The sequence below is a fragment of the Hemitrygon akajei genome, chromosome 12 (genome assembly GCF_048418815.1).
Source record: "Hemitrygon akajei chromosome 12, sHemAka1.3, whole genome shotgun sequence".
Classification (NCBI taxonomy): Eukaryota; Metazoa; Chordata; class Chondrichthyes; order Myliobatiformes; family Dasyatidae; genus Hemitrygon; species Hemitrygon akajei.
This window is the reverse complement of record NC_133135.1, coordinates 22603313-22624052: the sequence shown is the minus strand read 5'-3', so window position 1 is coordinate 22624052 and position 20740 is coordinate 22603313. Positions and strand designations below refer to the sequence as shown.

Sequence of the window (20740 nt, the reverse complement as noted above, 5' to 3'; positions counted from 1 at the left end):
GAAGGCAGGGGAGTGGGGATGACTGGAAGAATTGGATCAGCCCATGATTGAATGGTGAAGCAAACTCGATGGGCTGAATGGCCTACTTCTACTCCTATATCTTATGGTAACAGATGAGAGAGCCTGGCGATTGAAGTGTGTAAATTAGGGATGAGTGATGGTAATGCAGTATTTTCTTAACCCAGAGAGAGTAAAGTCAAAAACAATGTTGAGTTCATTATCATGTGCACAAGTGCATATATGCACGGGTCCATTGAAAAACTTACTTCAAAACCTGACTGCTTATCACTGACATATGTTGAGAAATGTGTTGTTTTGCAGCAACTGTACAGTGCAGGATTTAAAAATTACTACAACTTCCTAAAATAAAGAAGAAAACACAGAAATCTGATGGTGGCAAACACATAACACATCATAAACATAAAGACATCACATAAACACATCAGCAGCATTCACAAAAAAAAAACAGAACACAAATTTTATTTTTTATTAGAAAGAACATAAATAAAACAAAAACAGGACTAAGTACATTTTAAAGGTGGAAGTGTTGCCAGGGTGTTGACAGTGGTTGGGTTCAACCAACAGCTGAATCAGCCCTTGATGGGATCAGAGGCTGTATCAATCAGTTAAGTACCTGCATGGCTAACTCACATGAATTTCTGAACGTGTTTCAACAGCCCAAGGAATTACCAGGAATTTATCTTTTTATTACCCTTAGTTTCCTTCTTTCTTACACGATAGTAAATGGTTGGGGAGGGAAGCGTCCTGCCACAGGAAATTGGTTTGCTGTAGTCACATGCACCCAGGAGCAGTGGAAAACTTGCCTTGCATATTGTCCATACAAATCAATCCATTACAGCAGTGCATCGAGGTAGTACAAGGGAAATCAATAATAGAATGAAGAATAAACTATTACAGTTACAGAGAAAACAAAGCATGTATAGACTCCCTGTGATAACGGGGGTTTCCTCCAGATGTTCTGGGTTCCTCCCACAGACCAAAGGCATACTGATTGGCAGGTTAATTGGTCATTCTAATTTGTCCGGTGATTAGGCTTGGATTAAATCGGGGGTTACTGGGCAGTTTGGTTCGAAGGGCCAGCAGGGCCTATTTCACACTGTATCTCAATAAATAAATAAAAAAACAATAAGGTAGAATTCATATCAAGGTCAACAACCATAAAGTCATAGAACAATGTAACATGGATACCCTGCATCCACGTAGGGCACACTCAGACAGGTTGTTGATTAGCCAAGGCATCAAAGGGTATTAGGTGAAAGCAAGGGAGTGAGGAGTGGGGAGTGTGGCCTACTTCTGCTCCTATATCTTATGGTACACACACACACACACACACACACACACACACACACACACACACACACACACACACACACACACACACACACACACACACACACACACACACACACACACACACACACACACACCACCCCCACCCCTCCCAGTGTCAGTTTACGTATAGACAATAACTCTTGAATCCTGAACCATTGGCCTGAACTGTCTATGCTGAACATAGTGCCCAAACAGCCAGTCCCAATTTCCTGCATTCAACCCATATCCCTCTAAGCCCTGCCCTTCCATGTACCTACCTATCCAGGGCTTCTTAAATGATACCCATGTACCTGCTCAACCACTTTCTCTGGTAGCTCATTACACATACTTACCACCCTCAGGTTTCCCTCAGGTCCTGTTTAAGTCTTGTCCCTCTCACTCTAAATCTATGCCTCCTAGTTTTGGACTCCCCTACCTTGGGGAAAAGACAGTTACTGGCAGCCAAACATTTTAGTTACGATTCCCAATCCCATTCCACCATGTCGGTACATGGTCTCCTCTTGTGCCAAGGTGAGATCACCCGTAGGGTGGAGGAGCAACACCTTATATTCTGTCAGGGTAACCTCCAACCTGATGGCATGAATATAAATTTCTCCTTCTGATTAAAAAAAAAATTCCCTCCCCCTCCCCTCTTCTTCTATTTCCCACTCTGGCCTCTTATCGGTCCTCACCTGCCCCTGGTCCCCTCCTTCCTTCCCTTTCTCCTATGGTCTACTCTCCTATCAGATTCCTTCCTCTCAAGCCTTTGCCACCCACCTGGCTTCACCCATCACCTTCTAGCTATCCTCTTTTCCCTCCCCTCACCTTTTTAATTCTGATGTCTTCCCCTTCCATTCCAGTCCTGAAGGGCCTCAGCTCAGCCCAAAACATCGACTGTTCATTCATTTCCATAGATGTTGCCTGATCTGCTGAGTTCCTCCAGCATTTTGTGTGTGTTGCTTTAGATTTCCAGCATCTGCAGACTTTCTCATGTTTACTGTTACCATCTGCATCTTATAATGTTAAAGATCTCTGCAAGACCTATGGCCCTATCCTGCCCCGCAAAGTGCCTATCGTAGTGCTTCCCAAATGATACTATTGTACCTGCCTCAACCACTCCCAAGAAAGAATATATAAGACAGTGACTGCCAGCTTTTACTCATCAGTTCAAACTTGTGTACAACTGGCACCTACTCGCATTAACTGCTGGCTGGTGGTGTAGTGGCATCAGCACAGGACTTTGAGATAAATGGTTCTGAGTTCAACTCTAGCTGGCTCCTTGTAGGTTTTCCATCCTGGCTGGGTTCAGCTAGAAACCTGGCCCCAAAACAAACAGCCACATGCTACAGAAATGGCAAAAATGGCACCAAGTGTGAAAAGGAACAAAATCTCTCAATAACACATTCTGCTAGTGGTCATGAAAAGGTTAATTCTAGAAAAGACATTAGCTTTCAACATCAGAGATGTTGGCAGCTTGCCTACGTCATCTTACTGTACAAGGGAACTGTTCAATAGTTACGTAACCGCAGGGTAGAAGCTGTGCTTGAGCCTGGTGGTATACGCTTTCAGGCTTTTGTATAAGACCGGTAGACAAAAGAGACGATGTAGGCCATCCAACCCATCGACTCGGCTCCACCATTCAATCATGGTTGATCTATTGCTCAAAGTAAGTTCGTTACCATAGCAATACAGAAATTCACTTACTTGCAGGCATTTACAGGGAGAAAGAAATACAAAGAATTTCAGAATTGACGTTTTTGGTGACGTGCCAATCTACACAAGCTTCCAGTGAAGTAGAGGTGCTGGTCTGCCCTCTTTGGAATGACATGCTGGTCTCATGACAAATCCTTTTATGTTAATGCCCAGGAATTCAAAACTACTGACTCTTCACCTCTGTTCTCCTAATTCTCATGCCTTTCCTTGTAACCTTTGACATCCTTACTAATCAAGAACCTATTAACTAATACTTTACATATACCCTATGACTTGGCCTCCACAGTCATCTGTGGCAATTAATTCCAGCGATTTGCCACTCTGCCTAAAGAAATTCCTCATCACTGTTCTTGTACTCTGCAGCTGTGCCCTCTGGTCCCAGACTCCCCCACTATTGAAAACATCCTTTCCACATCCACTCTACATACTGCTGAAGTCAGAAGTTTACATACACTTAGGTTGAAGTCATAAAAACTCACTGTTTAACCATTCCACAGATTTCATATTAGCAAACTATAGTTTTGGCAAGACGTTGAGGACATCTACTTTGTGCATGACCCGGGTAATTTTTCCAACAATTGTTTACAGACAGATTATTTCACTTTTAATTGACTACATCACAATTCCAGTGGGTCAGAAGTTTACAAACAAAGTCAAAAGAAGTCAGCCAAGACCTCAGAGGGAAAAATAATTGTGGACCTCCGCAAGTCTGGTTCATCCTGGGAGCAATTTCCAAACGCCTGAAGGTACCACGTTCATCTGTACAAATAATAGTGCGCAAATATAAACACCATGGGACCACGCAGCCGTCATACCGCTCAGGAAGGAGACGCATTCTGTCTCCTAGAGATGAACGTACTTTGGCGCGAAAAGTGCAAATCAATCCCAGAACAATATCAAAGGACCTTGTGAAGATGCTGGAGGAAACAGGTAGACAAGTATCTATACCCACAGTAAAACGAGTCCTATATCGACATAACCTGAAAGGCTGCTCAGCAAGGAAGAAGCCACTGCTCCAAAACCGCCATAAAAAAGCCAGACTACAGTTTGCAAGTGCACATGGGGACAACGATCTTACTTTTTGGAAAAATGTCCCCTGGTCTGATGAAACAAAAATTGAACTGTTTGGCCATAATGATCATTGTTATGTTTGGAGAAAAAAGGATGAGGCTTGCAAGCCGAAGAACACCATCCCAACCGTGAAGCATGGGGGTGGCAGCATCATGTTGTGGGGCTGCTTTGCTGCAGGAGGGACTGGTGCACTTCACAAAATAGATGGCATCATGAAAAAGGAAAATTATGTGGATATATTGAAACAACATCTCAAGACATTAGTCAGGAAGTTAAAATTCAGTCACAAATGGGTCTTCCAAATGGACAATGACCCCAAGCATACCTCCAAAGTTTGGCAAAATTGCTTAAGGACAACAAAGTCAAGGTATTGGAGTGGCCATCACAAAGCCCTGACCTCAATCCGATAGAAAATTTGTGGGCAGAACTGAAAAAGCGTGTGCCAGCAAGGAGGCCTACAAACCTGACTCAGTTACACCAGTTCTGTCGAGGAATGGAACAAAATTCCAGCAACTTATTGTGAGACGCTTGTGGAAGGGTACCCAAAATGTTTGACCCAAGTTAAACAATTTAAAGGCAATTCTACCAAATACTAACAAAATGTATGTAAACTTCTAACCCACTGGGAATGTGATGAAAGAAATAAAAGCTGAAATAAATCATTCTCTCTACTATTATTCTGACATTTTACATTCTTAAAATAAAGCAGTGATCCTAACTGACCTGAGACAGGGAATGTTTTCTAGGATTAAATGTCAGGAATTGTGAAAAACTGAGTTTAAATGTATTTGGCTAAGGTGTATGTAAACTTCTGACTTCAACTGTGGGGTTTCAATATTGAATAAGTTTCACTAAGATCCTCCCTCATTCTTCTAAAATCCACTGAGTACAGGACAAGAGCCATCAAGTACCAACTATTCTCCTTTCTTTCATCCCACCTTTTATAAACTGGCATCTTCCCCCTTATTTCCAGTCTCTGTCCAAAATGCCAATGTATTAATTTCCATAGATGTTTCCTGACCTGTTGATTTCATCCAGTATTTTGTGTGTGTTGTTGATTTTGTCCAGCAATTTTCTGTTTCTTTGTAAAGTAACCCTTTCGTTCCCCAGATTATTTTTGTTAACTTCCTCTGGATCCTCCCCAATGCCAACAAACTATGCCTTTATCCCTTCTATCAAAGTTCATGACACATGCTTTTCTTTGTTTTATTCCATTTGCCATTTCTTCGCCCATTCTGCTAATATATCCATAAAACCATATAACAATTACAGCACGGAAACAGGCCATCTCGGCCCTTCTAGTCCATGCCAAATGTTTACTCTCACCTAGTCCCACTGACCTGCACTCAGCCCATAATCCTCCATTCCTTTCCTGTCCATATACCTATCCAATTTTTTTTTAAATGACAAAATCGAACCTGCCTCTACCATTAATATGTGCTAGGCCTTCTGCGGACTCTCTGCTTTCTCAACAGTAACTGCCCCTCAACCTCTTTGCATCATCTGGAAACATGCCGCAAAGCATCCAGATTATTAATATATAGCATGTAAAGTAGCAGCCCTAACATCAACTCCTGTGGAAGACCAGTAGTCATTTGCAGCCAACCAGAAAAGGCCCCCTTTATTCCCAATCTTTGCTTTCCGCCTGTCAGCTAATCTTCTATCCACAATTCTTTCCTGCGATGCCGTGGGCTCCTACCTTGTTTAGCAGCCTCATGTGCAGCACCTTGTAAAAGGCCTTCTAAAAATCCAAGTGAACAATATTCACTGACTCTCCTTTGTCTATCCTGCCTGTTATTTCCTCAAAGAATTCCAACAGATCTGTCAGGAAAGATCTTTTCTTCATAAATCCATGCCGACTGATTTAATTTATCATGTGCCTCCGAGTACACTGAATAATTTAAAGATGGACTCTTACCAACCACTGGCCTACAATTTCCTGTTTTTTGACTCCTTTCCTTTTTAAAGCGTGGAGTGACATTTGCAATTTTCCAAACCTCTAACCATGAAATACCTCCACAATCTCTTCTGCTACCTCTTTTAGAACCCTGGTCTGATAGAGTGAAGAAGATGGCAGGTGATAGGGAGACAAGATGGATGGGTGGAAGAGGGAGATAATTTGAGTAGGTGGAAGAGGTAAAACAATCTGATAGGAGTGGACAGTGGACTATTGTATTTGAGAGTAGGTTGAGGGAGCTTGTGTGTGGGTCATGAGGGCAAGGAAGGGAAGGGAAATAGTGAGACAGCCAGCAGAATGAGTGGGATGAGGTGGGGGGAAAAAAGGAGAAAGGTTACTGCAAGTTAGAAAAAATCAATGTTTATGCCACCAGGGTGGGGTTTATGAAGAGCGAACATGAAAGTGCTACACCCCACCCTGTATTTGCATAGCACAATACAAACGCTGGTAAGCAAAGGGCAAGTTTCTCCCACTACTAATGAGTTACAGATTGTGACCACCACTCACTGGGTGAACGCGATGTACAGAATAAGGGTAAGAAATGACAATGTACCCAAGGTTAGTTGTCCTCCCGGTTTATATAAACTTTAAAAGAGATCAGAAGTCAGATGCACATCCAAAAGACTCTTTTAAAGATAGACCAAACAGGGATCCTCAACTGAGTAATCACCCTGACTCATGGTTTGATCAGCCTGTCCAGGTGGATTTTGCTACAGCCAGCAACTTTCTGTGCCCTGTTCTAGTTTTAAGCTGTTTTCGAATAAACAAAATAATCCTGAGAATGTCTCCCTGTGATGTTGGATCCCTTCCCCAATGGAAAGCATTTTCTTTAATTAAATTGGCTCTGGAGAGATGCTGGGAAAGAACATTTTTCTTGCCCTACTGCTTTGCCAACACCATTGATTCCCATGATTGGAATGCATCCTGTGAAATGTGATATAGACCCGACCTTACAAAGAGTCCTTCACTGCTTCCCTTTCATATCCCGAGTGATCAGTGTTGTAGAGATGTGTGGGGGAATACTGTGGGAACAGTTTTTAAATAGTAATGGCTAAACATTTGATCTTTTCAAAAGTAGGTCGGTAGCATTACTAAATCTTGCTTATAAGAACAGAACCATTGTTCATTAGCAGTGAAGTGATTCGTGACTGGGTTTTCAATGTTTTAGCATACACGAGGTGCCACTGACTAAGCTGGACACTCACACGAGGAAATTCGGCTCGCAAATTTGATCCGCTTCGCCACACTCTTAACGTTGCATGCTTGACACATGTACCATGCACAACAGCCCATGAGAGGGGAGCCAGCGCTCGGGGACCGTACATTCCACAAATAACAAGAGTTAATCTAAAAATCTGTGAAGCACGGAGCGGATCTGAAGCAAGGGACGATGCGGCATCCGGGCAGCAGCAGTTGGCCATCGGACGGCTGTCGATGGCTGAAGTAGTGGACAATTGAGTGGGCCCTCGTCTGCTGTGCAGCGCCGGTGCCAATCACCTCGCGGGACGGCTTCAGAGGAAAAAGGAAGAGAAATCTCACCCAGCTGATTGTAGCACGCACGTGCACATTCACACAGACAGACACGTACATACACACACACACACACACACACACACACACACACACAACACACGGGCAGACACGTACATACAAATAACATACACACAACACATGGGCAGACACGTACATACACACACACAACACAACACATGGACAGACATGTACATACACATAACATACACACAACACATGGGCAGACACGTACATACACATAACATACACACATAACACATGGGCAGACACAAACATGCACATTCACACAGACAGACACGTACATACACACACACAACACAACACATGGACAGACACGTACATACACATAACATACACACAGCACATGGACAGACACGTACATACACATAACATACACACATAACACATGGGCAGACACGTACATACATACACACAACACATGGGCAGACACATACATACACATAACATACACACAACACATGGGCAGACATGTACATACACACACAACACATGGGCAGACACGTACATACACATAACATACACACAACACATGGGCAGACACATACATACACACACAACACATGGGCAGACACGTACATACACATAACATGCACACAACACATGGGCAGACACATACACACACACAACACATGGGCAGACACGTACATACACTCAACATATGGGCAGACACATACATACACACACACAACATGGGCAGACACATACACACACACAACACATGGGCAGACACGTACATACACACACAACACACATGGGCAGGCACATACATACACACACACAACACATGGGCAGACACGTACATACACACACAACACACATGGGCAGCCACGTGCATACACACAACACACGGGCAGACACATACATACACACACAACACACGGGCAGACAAGTACATACACACACACAACACATAGGCAGACACGTACATACACATAACATGCACGCAAACAGCACAGACTTTCAGAAAACAGCTCAGTTTCTTTTGGAGAATAGTCAAGAGATTTGTCCGATTTAGTGAAAGTAACATAGAACATAGAATAGTACAGTGCACTACAGGCCCTTCGGCCCACAATGTTGTGCCGACCCTCAAACTCTGCCTCCTATATAATCCCCACCTTAAATTCCTCCATATACCTGTGTAGTAGTCTCTTAAATTTCACTAGTATATCTTCCTCCACCACTGACTCAGGCAGTGCATTCCACACACTAACCACTCTCTGAGTGAAAAACCTCTAATATCCCCCTTGTACTTCCCTCCCCTTACCTTAAAGCCATGCCCTCTTGTATTGAGCAGTGGTGCCCTGGGGAAGAGGCGCTGGCTGTCCACTCTATCTTGTACACCTCTATCATGTCACCTCTCATCCTCCTCCTCTCCAAAGAGTAAAGCCCTAGCTCCCTTAATCTCTGATCATAATCCATACTCTCTAAACCAGGCAGCATCCTGGTAAATCTCCTCTGTACCCTTTCCAATGCTTCCACATCCTTCCTATAGTGAGGCGACCAGAACTGGACGCAGTACTCCAAGTGTGGCCTAACCAGAGTTGTATAGAGCTGCATCATTAGATCATGTCTCTTAAACTCTATCCCTCGACTTATGAATGCTAACACTCTATAAGTTTTCTTAACTACCCTATCTACCTGTGAGGCAACTTTCAGGGATCTGTGGATCCCTCTGCTCCTCCACACTACCAAGTATCCTGCCATTTACTTTGTACTCTGCCTTGGAGTTTGTCCTTTTAAAGTGTACCACCTCACACTTCTCCAGGTTGAACTCCATCTGCCACTTCTCAGCCCACTTCTGCATCCTATCAATGTCTCTCTGCAATCTTCGACAATCCTCTACACTATCCACAACACCACCAACTTTTGTGTCATCTGCAAACTTGTCAACCCAACCTTCTACCCACAATTGCAGTTTAATAGCTACAGGTAGCAGAGTCATAGATATTTGAATTGTTGATAAGCAAAAGCTTTAAACTCAAAAGCTGCCTGGCTTTTTCTACAGAGTCGAGTTCAGCCATCATAATTTCATAGTCATGGAGTTGTTCAGCCCATCTAGTCCATGCCTAACTGATATTCTCCCTAGTCGGACCTGGACCCGCACCCGGATCATAGCCCTCTATACCCCTCTTAAGCATGTACCTATCCAAATTTCTAGTCTGACACCAACCTACACACATTCAGCTGAACACAACTCCACTCCCTTTGCAATTTTTGCTCATTTCTTTTTCAATTCCGGCTAGAACTTTGTTTACATTTACATCATTTATTATTATATTGTAATTTGCCCTTTACTGTGCCTATTGTCTTGTTTATTTATTATTGTACTGTCTTACACTGTTTTGTGCACTTTATGTAGTCCCGTGTAGGTCTGAAGTCTAATGTCATTTTGTGTTGTTTCATGTAGCACCAGGGTCCTGGAGGAAAGTTGTTTTGTTTTTACTGTGTACTGTACCAGTAGTTATGGTTCAAGTGACAATAAAAGCGACTTGATGTGAAGTGTTGAAATCAAACCCGCATCCATCACTTCCACTGGCAGCTCGTTCCACCCTCTCACCACCCTCTGAATGATAAGGTTCACCATCATGTTCCCCTTAAACATTTTACCTTTCAACCTTAACCCATGACCTCTAGTGCTAGTCTCACCCAGCCTCCATGGAAAAAGCCTGCTCGCACTTTGATCTGTTCTGCCCTTCAATACCAATCCTATTTGCTCACATTTGCACCGCAAGTCTTGTTTTAAGTGTCTTTCTAAATCTCTCATAAATGTAATTGTATCTTGTCCACCACCTCCTCCAGGGGTTAGTTCCAGATATCAACCACTCACTTGCCCATCAGAACCCCTTAAGGCTCTTCCTCTCATCTTGAACCTATAGCTCTTCTTTGTAATAGTCCTACCAGGGAAAAAAGATGTGACAATTTTATCAAGGCAATTGGACTTGCTGTGCTGTTTAGAAGATACTTCACTGCTTATCCAAGGGGCTTCTTCAGTTCTGATCCATGGTGGGTAGTTTTCTGGCTTATAAATCTGAGTTGTTTAAAGGTATGGCAATCACATGAGGGTCGTTAAAAGTATTAGAGGTAATGAGAGGGTCATTAGTCTTGTCTTTGCATGAATGAGGCGTGAACTGTTGTGGGGACGCTGGGGTAGAGATGTTAGGACTGCATTGTAGGTAGCTGATAGGTGGTGTAGTATCTCACCCCCTCTGCAGTCTCAGTGAGTTTGGCGACCACTTCCTGTTTGTGCCCGCAGGTTAAGGATAGTTGACTTCATACTCAGTATCGAGAAGGGAGGGTCAAGGCTAGGCAATCTTTACAAAGAGAGAAGCAGATGGGAGACAGCGTTCATCACCAGATATTCTGGAAATACAGCGGGGGATAGAAACCTCAAATTTCGAGGAAGTGTCAGATAATTAGATAAGTACAGAAACTGCTCTTGAAGGTGTGTGGAGATGATTAGTGTTGGAATGATTACTGACGAATGGCCTCATAATGGTCGAGGGCTCTACTGAAGATGACACGCACTATGAACAAATTTGTGAAGGACTGAGACGAGATCGCGTAAAGGAAATGCGACTGACTGCCTGTTGACGTTTGTGGTTGAATAACGGTAATATGGGAAAAATGGGAGTACTAGGATAAGAGTAGGACATCATGCTTTATTGTGAATGTAATGGTATTGTTGATGTGGATGCAAATCAAAAATAAGATTATGGATTATCATGTGCCCCAGGTAAGTCAATCTAGTGGCTCCAGGGCTCTGCGATTTTTCATATATACCTGACTCCATGGTGTGAATGACGACAGCCGATACCACAACCAGCGCAGTGCCAGCCGTTGCTAGCGCCTTGTTGTGTGATGAGGTTCGGACCTACAATGGGAGTAAATTCAGTTCTTGTCATCGAAAAGGAGAATATTGTGTTTATCCAGGGGATTTAGTTAAGAATGGGTTAACAGGCTGTGGATTTGTTTCTTAAGATTATTTTCTATCCATTTTAACAGAATATTTCATTTTACGGCAGAGTGGGATACAGTTATTTATCATAATATTATTAAACAGTGGATTGAGTTGCTCAAGACTATTAAAGATCACGTGGGTTTAGCTAACGACGTTTTGCAGAATCCATCCGTTTTGGGAGTGAAGTTAATGTGCATCCTTGGATGTGTATTGCTTTACATGTTATTATTGCTGTGCTCGGGTTCAAATGGTTATACAATTTATTTTTCCCAGTGTTTTTTTATGACAACTTTAAAAACTTAACCCTTACATAGTGTTTGGGTCAAATTTGACCTGTTTTGACATTTGACAGCAGTAAAAACACCCTAAATGCCATTTTTTTAGCTGAAATTTGATGACTTTTCCTAAAGTGACCCAAAATGCACAAAAATGAAAATATTTTAAAATTTCATAGCTTTTGTACAGGTGCTACAAATTTTTGTACATTGAGGCTGTTCCGGGTCAAATTTGACCCGTATCTATTGAAATGGATTTTAGATCTCTGAAACATTAATTAAGGATTAATCGCCCATTTATTAATGTCAGATAGGCTATTTATACATTCTAAATAGATCTGTGGTAAAAATTTAGTATAGACTCTTGTTATGAGGGGATTCTTGGGCTGAGTCAAAACTGACCCGGACTATACTGTGAAGGCATAGAATATGAACAGCATGTAAGGGTTAAGTGTTTGCATGCCACATGCCATTCTAAATCTTTTTTTTTGTGATCTCAACAGCATGATGCTGTGTTATTGATTGATTGCTGTTAAATTCCTTGATATATGGTATGAAAGTGGGTACTTTTAGGTTGGACACTCAGGTTGGAGGAACAACACCTTATATACCGTCTGGGTAGCCTCCAACCTGATGGCATGAACATTGATTTCTCTAACTTCTGTTAATGCTCCTCCTCCCCTTCTTACCCCATCCCGGATTTATTTATTTCCCCCTCCCTTTTTTTATCTCTCTCTGTCCATCACTCTTTGCCTGTTCTCCATCTCCCTCTGGTGCTCTCCTCCCCCTTTCTTTCTCCCTAGGCCTCCCGTACCATGATCCTTTCTCTTCTCCAGCTCTGTATCCCTTTTGCCAATCACCTTACCAGCTCTTAGCTTCTATCATTTCGGATTTCCCCCTCCCCCTCCTACTTTCAAATCTCTTACTATCGTTTCTTTCAGTTAGTCCTGACAAAGGGTCTCGGCCTGAAACGTCGACAGTGCTTCTTCCTATAGATGCTGCCTGGCCTGCTGCATTCCACCAGCATTTTGTGTGTGTTACTTTTTTTTATCATGTTTCTTCATGTTTTTGTATTGATGATATTTTTAAATCTTTGTCAGTATTATTTGACATAGTCATCCTTTTGTGCTATATTTACTCAGATACATAGACAGTAGTGTGATCCCCAGGGTTTTCTGTGGATCAGAAGGGGGGAGATGATGGCCATGGCGGGTTGGAAATATGGAAGAAAACGTCAAACTCGAATGGGTCAGGGATAGTGGACAGGGACAGATCAATTGTCTTTGCTTCTGCCATGTGCTTGGAGATAGAGGCTGCCATTTTGTGGAACTATTTTACGTCCTCCATTTTGTGTGTAAGTTGCTTGGCTTGATCAGTGTTTCAAAGGAGACATGATGATGCTTCTGGCAATCTGCTGGAATTGAGATCATTTCCAAATTTAAAAGTTTTTTGTGAAGATATTCTTTGCTTGGATATGACATGCAGGTTTTGACTGTTGGAGTCAATATCTGTTTTGCATGAAACAATGTTGTTGCTAATTGCGAACAAAGACCCATGAATTGCAGATTGCCACTTGCTGGGAAGAAGGCATTAATAGATGCTGGCTTGGAGCAGAGCCAGTAAAAAGGTGTTGAAGGTCAGACACATGACCTACAGCCAATGACACTGGAATGCTACATTTGAATTAATAAGAAATGAATATAAAAATGATCACTTCGAGTGTGCTATCGGCGATAACTCCAGAAAATTATCATTGCAAGGAAGAACCCCAACACCAGGGGCTGAGAAAAGAAAGGATCGATCACTTTCACTAGTCCCCTATTTCGATGTTATAAATTGGAAAAGTGGTCTGAGTGACTATTGGTAGAGTGGGAACAGTAGAAGTCATGTTCCAACTTGCTGGCCCGGGGTCAACATAGTTATGGTGTTGTTTGTGCAGAGACAATAAAGTGTGAGCTTTGATTAATTATGAGCTGTGTAGTGAATTTCTTAACCTAGTTCCATCGATGAACAGTCAGCGTAAAAGTACATTTATAATAGACGTATGGATACCTTATACAATCTTGTGATTCTTCTCCTTGCAGGCAGCCACAAAAGAACGAAACACAACAGAACTCATTAAAACAAAGACCGTCGAATACCCAATGTGCAGAGAGGGAAAAAACACAAGTCATGCAAACAATGAAAGTAAGCAAATAGCATCCAGAGCTGAAGTTTACGGAAGTGGGTCCGTCCACAGACACAAAGTCAGTTACCACTGCAAATCATGAAATTTGATATTTTTCAGCATCAGTACAGTGCAATATATTAAAATGCCATAAATTACAATAAGACTATATACAGTAAAATAGATATTATAAATCGGAGCAAAATAGTAAGGTAGTGTTCATGGGTTCATGGACCATTCAGAAATCTGATGGTAGAAGGGAAGAAGGTGCTCCTATAATGTTGAGTGTGCCTCTTAAAGCTCCTGTACCTCCTTCCTGCTAGTAGTAATGTCCTGGATAGTGAGGGTGCTTGGATAGGAAATGAGTTGAAGAACGTGGGCCTATTACAGACACATGGGATTAGTGTGGATGGTCATCGTTGTCGACGGGGACAAGTTGTGTCAAAAGGCTCCTTTGGTGTACTACCTAATGCAGAACATTTAGGGGATGCAATGGGCAGAGGAGAGCCAGAGATAACAATAAGACTGCAAGACGGTCATTGGACAGAGAGCAGAGTGGGACTTTATAGAATGATGGTCATTTGGTGACAGTGCGATGGTTGACTGCTTTGTGTGCAGAGAAGTGCGTCCAATCTGATTTGGCCCCAAGCCTACAGCCCGATGAATGTTGAATTGACTTACTTTTCTTGCCAGCCACTGAGCATAAATTATGCTTTTACAGAACCTGGATAGAGATTCCAAACATAACACAGCTGTCTAGAGAGCAACAAAGACATAAGCACAGGAACGTTCTGAGCTGGGACCTCTTATCGACTGATCAGCGACCTGTCTGGGCTGGGTGCTGAGTGACACAGATGCAAGTTTGTGTTTGAACGCCCCCAGATACTTCCAACAAAGCAAAGTCGCTTGCTTCCCTGTTTCAAATCTTTGAAAGGCGGAATGCAAGCAGGCTGGTTCAGTGTGTGTCAGAGTTCACACAGAATGGAGCTTGGGAGGCCACTGAGCAGAAAAATAAAGAAAGAGATGCATTTATAGAGGCTGTTCACAGCCTCTGAACACCCTCGCAGAACAAAGAGACTATGGTGCCCTAGTAATACAGTCATAGAAAAGGACAGCTCAGAAACAGGCCCTTCGGCCCACCTACTCCATGCCGAGTCATTTAAACTGCCTACTCCCATTGACCTGCACTGGGACTGTAGCCCTCCATACCCCTGCCATCCATGTACCTTTCCAAACTTCTCTCTAACCTTGAAATCGAGCTGGCATGCACCACCTGCACTGGCAGTTCGTTCCACACTTCCACACTTCCATGACCCTCTGAGTGAAGAAGTTTCCCCTTGAACTTTCCACTTTTCATCCTTACCCCATGACCTTTAGTTGTAGTCCCACCCAACTTCAGCAGAAAAGCCTGCGTGCATTTACCCTCTCTATACCCCGCATTTTGATGATGATAACTCTTGTGGTATCTGCAGGACTGATTGTTGTTGTTCATGCAAACAACACATTTCGATGTACTTGTGATAAACTTGAATCTTATACTGCAAAAGTCAAACTTGAAAAACTTCATAACTTTCAGGGTGTGCATACAGTTAATTGGAACATCTAGACGAAACGAGCAAAATGGTTAAGGACCAGCAAATGGCTGTCTGAAGGTTTTGCCCTTTCCTAGTAAATTCTCATCTTGTGCAAAGATCATTGATTATGACACACTGAGATTGGATTATTATTATTATTATTATAGATTGGAAATTTTACACAGTCTGGTCACCATGTTAGGGCCTAATTGCACTGGAGGTGATCCACCAGGATGTTGCCCAAAAGGGAGTATCTCATTGATGGGGAGAGACCCGATTAGGCTGGGGTCATTTTCATAGGAGCACAGGACACTGTGGAAGTTCCTGATTTAAAAATTCTGAGGGTATTCAGGGTAGATAGTAAGGCATTCTTCCCCAAAGTAGAGGCATCCAAAACCAGAAGATGTAGGGTTAGAGCAGGGTTCCTGGCATTTTTTGTGCCAGTGAGCATTACCATTAACTGAGGGGGTCCATGGACCCCCAGATTAGACTAAAGGGGTTCTGATGGGATCTGAGGAAGAAATTTCTCAGGCAGAGTGTGGTCAAAACTTGGAACACACAGGCTGAGTGGGTGGTGCAGGCAGGTACTCACACGGCATGGGGTGTCATGGTAGTTAGCTTAACACTATAACAGTGACAGCGACCTGAGGTTCAATTCTGTAAGGAGGTTGCAGATGACTGAGTCTCCCTTCAGCCACAATGGTTTCCTTCCACGTTCCAAAGACATACAATTAGTAGATTAATTGATCACATGTGTGATTGGCTATAGCATGGGCTCGTTTATTTTATTTTATTTAGCGGTACAGTTCAGAACAGGCCCAATATCCCACCAATTTAACCCTAGCCTCATCACAGGACAATTTACAATGGCCAGTTAACCTATTAACTGATATGTCTTTGGATTTTTTTAGGGAACTGGAGCATCCAGGGGAACCCTAATGTTCACACAGGAAGAACATACAAACTTACTTACAGAAGACATCCCAATTCAACTTCAAACTCTGAATCTCCAAATGGTAATAGTGTCATGCTAACAGCTATACCTCTGTGGTGCCCAGAAGGGCCTGTTACCAAACCATATCTCTAAATAAATAAAAATAAAAAACATATGTGAAGTGGTTCATTTTGGTAGGTCAAATATGATGGCAGAATATAGTATTAACGGTAAGACTCTTGGCAGTGTGGAGGATCAGAGGGATCTCGGGGTCCAAGTCCACAGAACACTCAAAGCTGCTGCGCAGGTTGACTCTGTGGTTAAGAAGGCTTACGGTGCATTGGCCTTCATCAATCGTGGGACTGAGTTTAAGAGCCGAGAGGTAATGTTGTAGCTATATAGGACCCTGGTCAGACCCCACTTGGAGTACTGTGTTCAATTCTGGTCACCTCACTACAGGAAGGACGTGCAAACTATAGAAAGGGTGCAGAGGAGATTTACAAGGATGTTGCCTGGATTGGAGAGTCTGCCTTATGAGAATAGGGTGAATGAACTCGGCCTTTTCTCCTTGGAGCGACGGAGGATGAGAGGTGACCTGATAGAGGTGTACAAGATGATCAGAGGCATTGATCGTGTGGATAGTCAGAGGTTTTTTCCCAGGGCTGAAATGGCTAGCACAAGAGGGCATAATTTTAAGGTGCTTGGAAGTAGGTACAGAGGAGATGTCGGGGGTAAGTTTTTTACGCAGAGAGTGGTGAGTGCGTGGAATGGGCTGCCAGCAGCGGTGGTGGAGGCAGATATAGTCGGTCTTTTAAGACACTCCTGGATAGGTACATGGAACTTAGAAAAATAGAAGGCCCTAGGCCCTAGGGTAGCCCTAGGTAATTTCTAAGGTAGGGACATATTCAGCACAGCTTTGTGGGCCAAAGGGCCTGTATTGTGCTGTAGGTTTTCTGTTTCTATATAACAAATATCTAGCTAAAGCAGTTAAGTCATCAGGACATAGAAAGCTACAGACCAAGTGACAGAGTGGATGTGAAGGGGATGTTTCAAACAATGGGAGAGTCTAGGACAGAGGGCACCCAATAGAAGAATGTCACTTTAGAACAGAGATGAGGAGGAATTTCTTTAGCCAGAGGGTGGTGAATTTGTGAAATCATTGCCACAGATGGCTGTGGAAGCCAAGTTAAAGCAAAGGTTAATAAATTCTTGATTCATAAATACTTCAAAGTTTATGGAGAGAAGGCAGGAGAATGGAGTTGAGAGAGAAAATAAATCAGCCATGATTTATCTATCCATAAGTTTGCAGATGATACCACCATAGTGGGCCATATTTCAAATAACGATGAGTCAATACAAGAAGGAGATGGGGAGTTTAGTAACACGGTGTCATGACAACAACTTTTCCGTCAATGTCAGCAAACCAAGAAGGTGGCTATTGACTTCAGGAAGGGGACAGCGCACATGCTCCTGCTTACATCAACTATGCTGAGGTTGAGAGAATTGTTGAAAGCATCAAGTTCCCGGGAGTGATTATTAACAATAGCTTGTCCTGGTCTGTCCGAGTTGTCAGCACAGCCAGGAAAGCTCACCAGCAGCTCTACCTCCTCAGGAAGCTACAGCATGTCCCAGTTGACCCTTACCAATTTTTATTGTAAGTATCCTAGCTGGATGAATCGCAGGTCGGTGGGGCAACTGCTCTGCATGTGTCTGCAAGAAACTTCAGAGAGCTATGCATGCATGGGAACCACCCTCCTCTCCATGGACTCTGTCTGCACTTCTCAAAGTTCAAAGTAAACTTATTATCAAAGTAATTACATGTCATCATATACTGCCCAGGGATTCATTTTCTTGTGGGCAATTCACAGTAAGTACAAAGAAACACAATAGAATCATGAAAATCCACACACAAAGACAGAGAAACAACCAACATGCAAAGCACAACAAATTGTGTTGTACAAGAAAGAAAAAAATAAATAATAAATGAACAAAAAATATTGAGAACATGTTTCAGAGTTCATAGGTTGTGGAATCCGTGCTGTGCCGGGGAGAGAAGTTACCCATTCTGGTTCGGGAGCCTGATGGTAGAGAGGTAATAATGGTTCCTGAACCTAGTGGTGTGGGACCTAAACCCCCTGTACCTCCTACCTGATGGTATCTCTGAGGAGAGAGCATGGCCTGGATGGTGGGGTCCTTGATGATGGATATTGCTTTCTTGCAAAAGTGTTCCTTGTGGATGTGCTCAGTAGTGGGGAGAGCTTTATCTGTGACAGACTCAGTGGCCAAGTGGTTAAGGCGTTCATCTGGTGATCTGCAAGTCGCTAGTTCGAGCTTTGGCTGAGGCTGTGTTGCGTCCTTGAGCAAGGCACTTAACCACACATTGCTCTGCGACGACACAGGTGCCAAGCTGTATGGGTCCTAATGCCCTTCCCTCGGACAACATCAGTGGCGTGGAGAGGGGAGACTTGCAGCTTGGGCAACTGCCAGTATTCCATTAAAAAAACTGGAAACTTTCCAAGGCACAAATCCATGGCCTACCGAGACTCATGGAGGCCTACACACGGTATCCACCACTTTCTGTAGGAGTTTCTATTCAAGGGCATTGGTGTTTCCATACCAGGCTATGATGCAACAAGTCAGTACTGTGAATCTTTAGAAGTTGGTCAAAATTTTAGATGACTTGCTGAATCTTCACAAACTTCTAAGAAAGTAGAGGCACTGCTGTGCTTCCTTTGTAATGATGCCTACATACTGGTCCCAGGACAGGTTTCTGAAATGGTAACACTGAAGAAATCAATGTCTCTGACCCTCTCCACCTCTGATCCCCCGATGACGACTGGCTCATGGACCTACAGTTTCCTCCTCCTGAGGTCAAATATCAGCTCTTTGCTTTTGTTGACATTGAGTGAGAGTTTCTTATTGTGGTGCCATTCAGCCAGATCTCCCTCCTATATGCTGATTCATCACCAACTTTCATCTGGTCAACCACAGTGGTGACATCAGCAAATTTGAACATGGCACTGGAGCTGAGCCTAGCCTCACAGTCACAGGTATAAAGTGAGTTGAGCAGGGGCCAAGCACACGGCCTGTGTGGTGCGCCTATGCTGATGGTGATCGTGGAGGAGATGTTACTGCCAATCCGAGCCGACTGACCTCTGCGAGTGAGGAGATGGAGGATGCAGTTGCACGAGGGGGTACTGAGGCCCAGGTCTTGGAGCTTATTGATTCGCTTTGAGGGGATGATGGTGTCGAATGCTGAGCTGCAACCTGACGTACGCATCCATCCACCCTGTCCAAGTGTTCCAGGGTTGAGTGTAGAGCCAATGAAATGGCATCTCCTGTGACCTGTTGTGATGTTAGGCAAATTGGAGCAAATCTAAGTTGCTTCATCACCAATCTATCAATGCACCTCATCACAGTGAGTGTAAATGTTACTGGACGATAGTCATTGAGGCAGGTTGCCACGTGCTTCTTGGGCACCTGTTTGCTTTAAGCAGGCGGTTACCTCAGACTGCTGAAGTGAGAGGTTAAGAATATCCGTAAAATTTTGCTGAGGCAGCAAAGTTAAAGATCTCGCTGCTTCTGTAAAGCAGCCAGTATAGTCGAAGAGCCCACAAAGCCTGGTCATTTTCTCTTCTCCCCCCTCCCATCAGGTAGTACTACAAAAGACTGAAAATGTGTACCCCCCCCCCCCCCAGGTCAAGGACTGCTTCTATACCAAAGCCTTCAAACGCCGCTCATATGCCAATCCTTTCATTCCTGTGATCATTTTTGTTCCCTGGTGGACAATTGGGTAAATAGTCTTCAAGGTTCTCAAGAGCTTACCGTGGAAGCCACTGCTTCGCCCGATTCATCCCTGAAGGAAGGCCAGACAGCAGAATGAGCAAGTTACAATTGTTCCACATTGCATTGGAGACAAAATAAAGAGTGCCAGGAAAAGCTAAGACTTTCAGATAACTACCTGCTGTTCTTTAAACATTTGTGCATTTTACTACAGTTAACTACATTACACGTGTAGAAGAATGCGGTGGGATTTCAATGAAACCTACCGAATGTTGAAAGGACTAGATAGGGTGGAGGTGGAGAGTTGTTTCCTATGGCTGGGGTATCCAGAATTAGAGGGCACAGCCTCAAAATTGAGGGATGACCCTTTAGAACAAAAGTAAGGAGGATTTTTTTTTTATCCAGAGAGTTGTGAATCTGTG

The 20740-nt window shown here is 43.3% G+C and overlaps 1 protein-coding gene across 1 annotated transcript in view; it reads left to right on the top strand.

Annotated features, from left to right (window-relative positions):
* The window catches only part of LOC140736795 (tissue factor-like), a 50884-nt gene extending 34235 nt beyond the window's left edge, over positions 1-16649 (top strand). The window contains exons 6-7 of the transcript XR_012101008.1: positions 13945-14047; positions 16513-16649. The gene's annotated coding sequence lies outside the window, so the exon portion shown is untranslated. The remainder of the gene's footprint in view (positions 1-13944; positions 14048-16512) is intronic.
* Positions 16650-20740: the final 4091 nt, after the last annotated feature.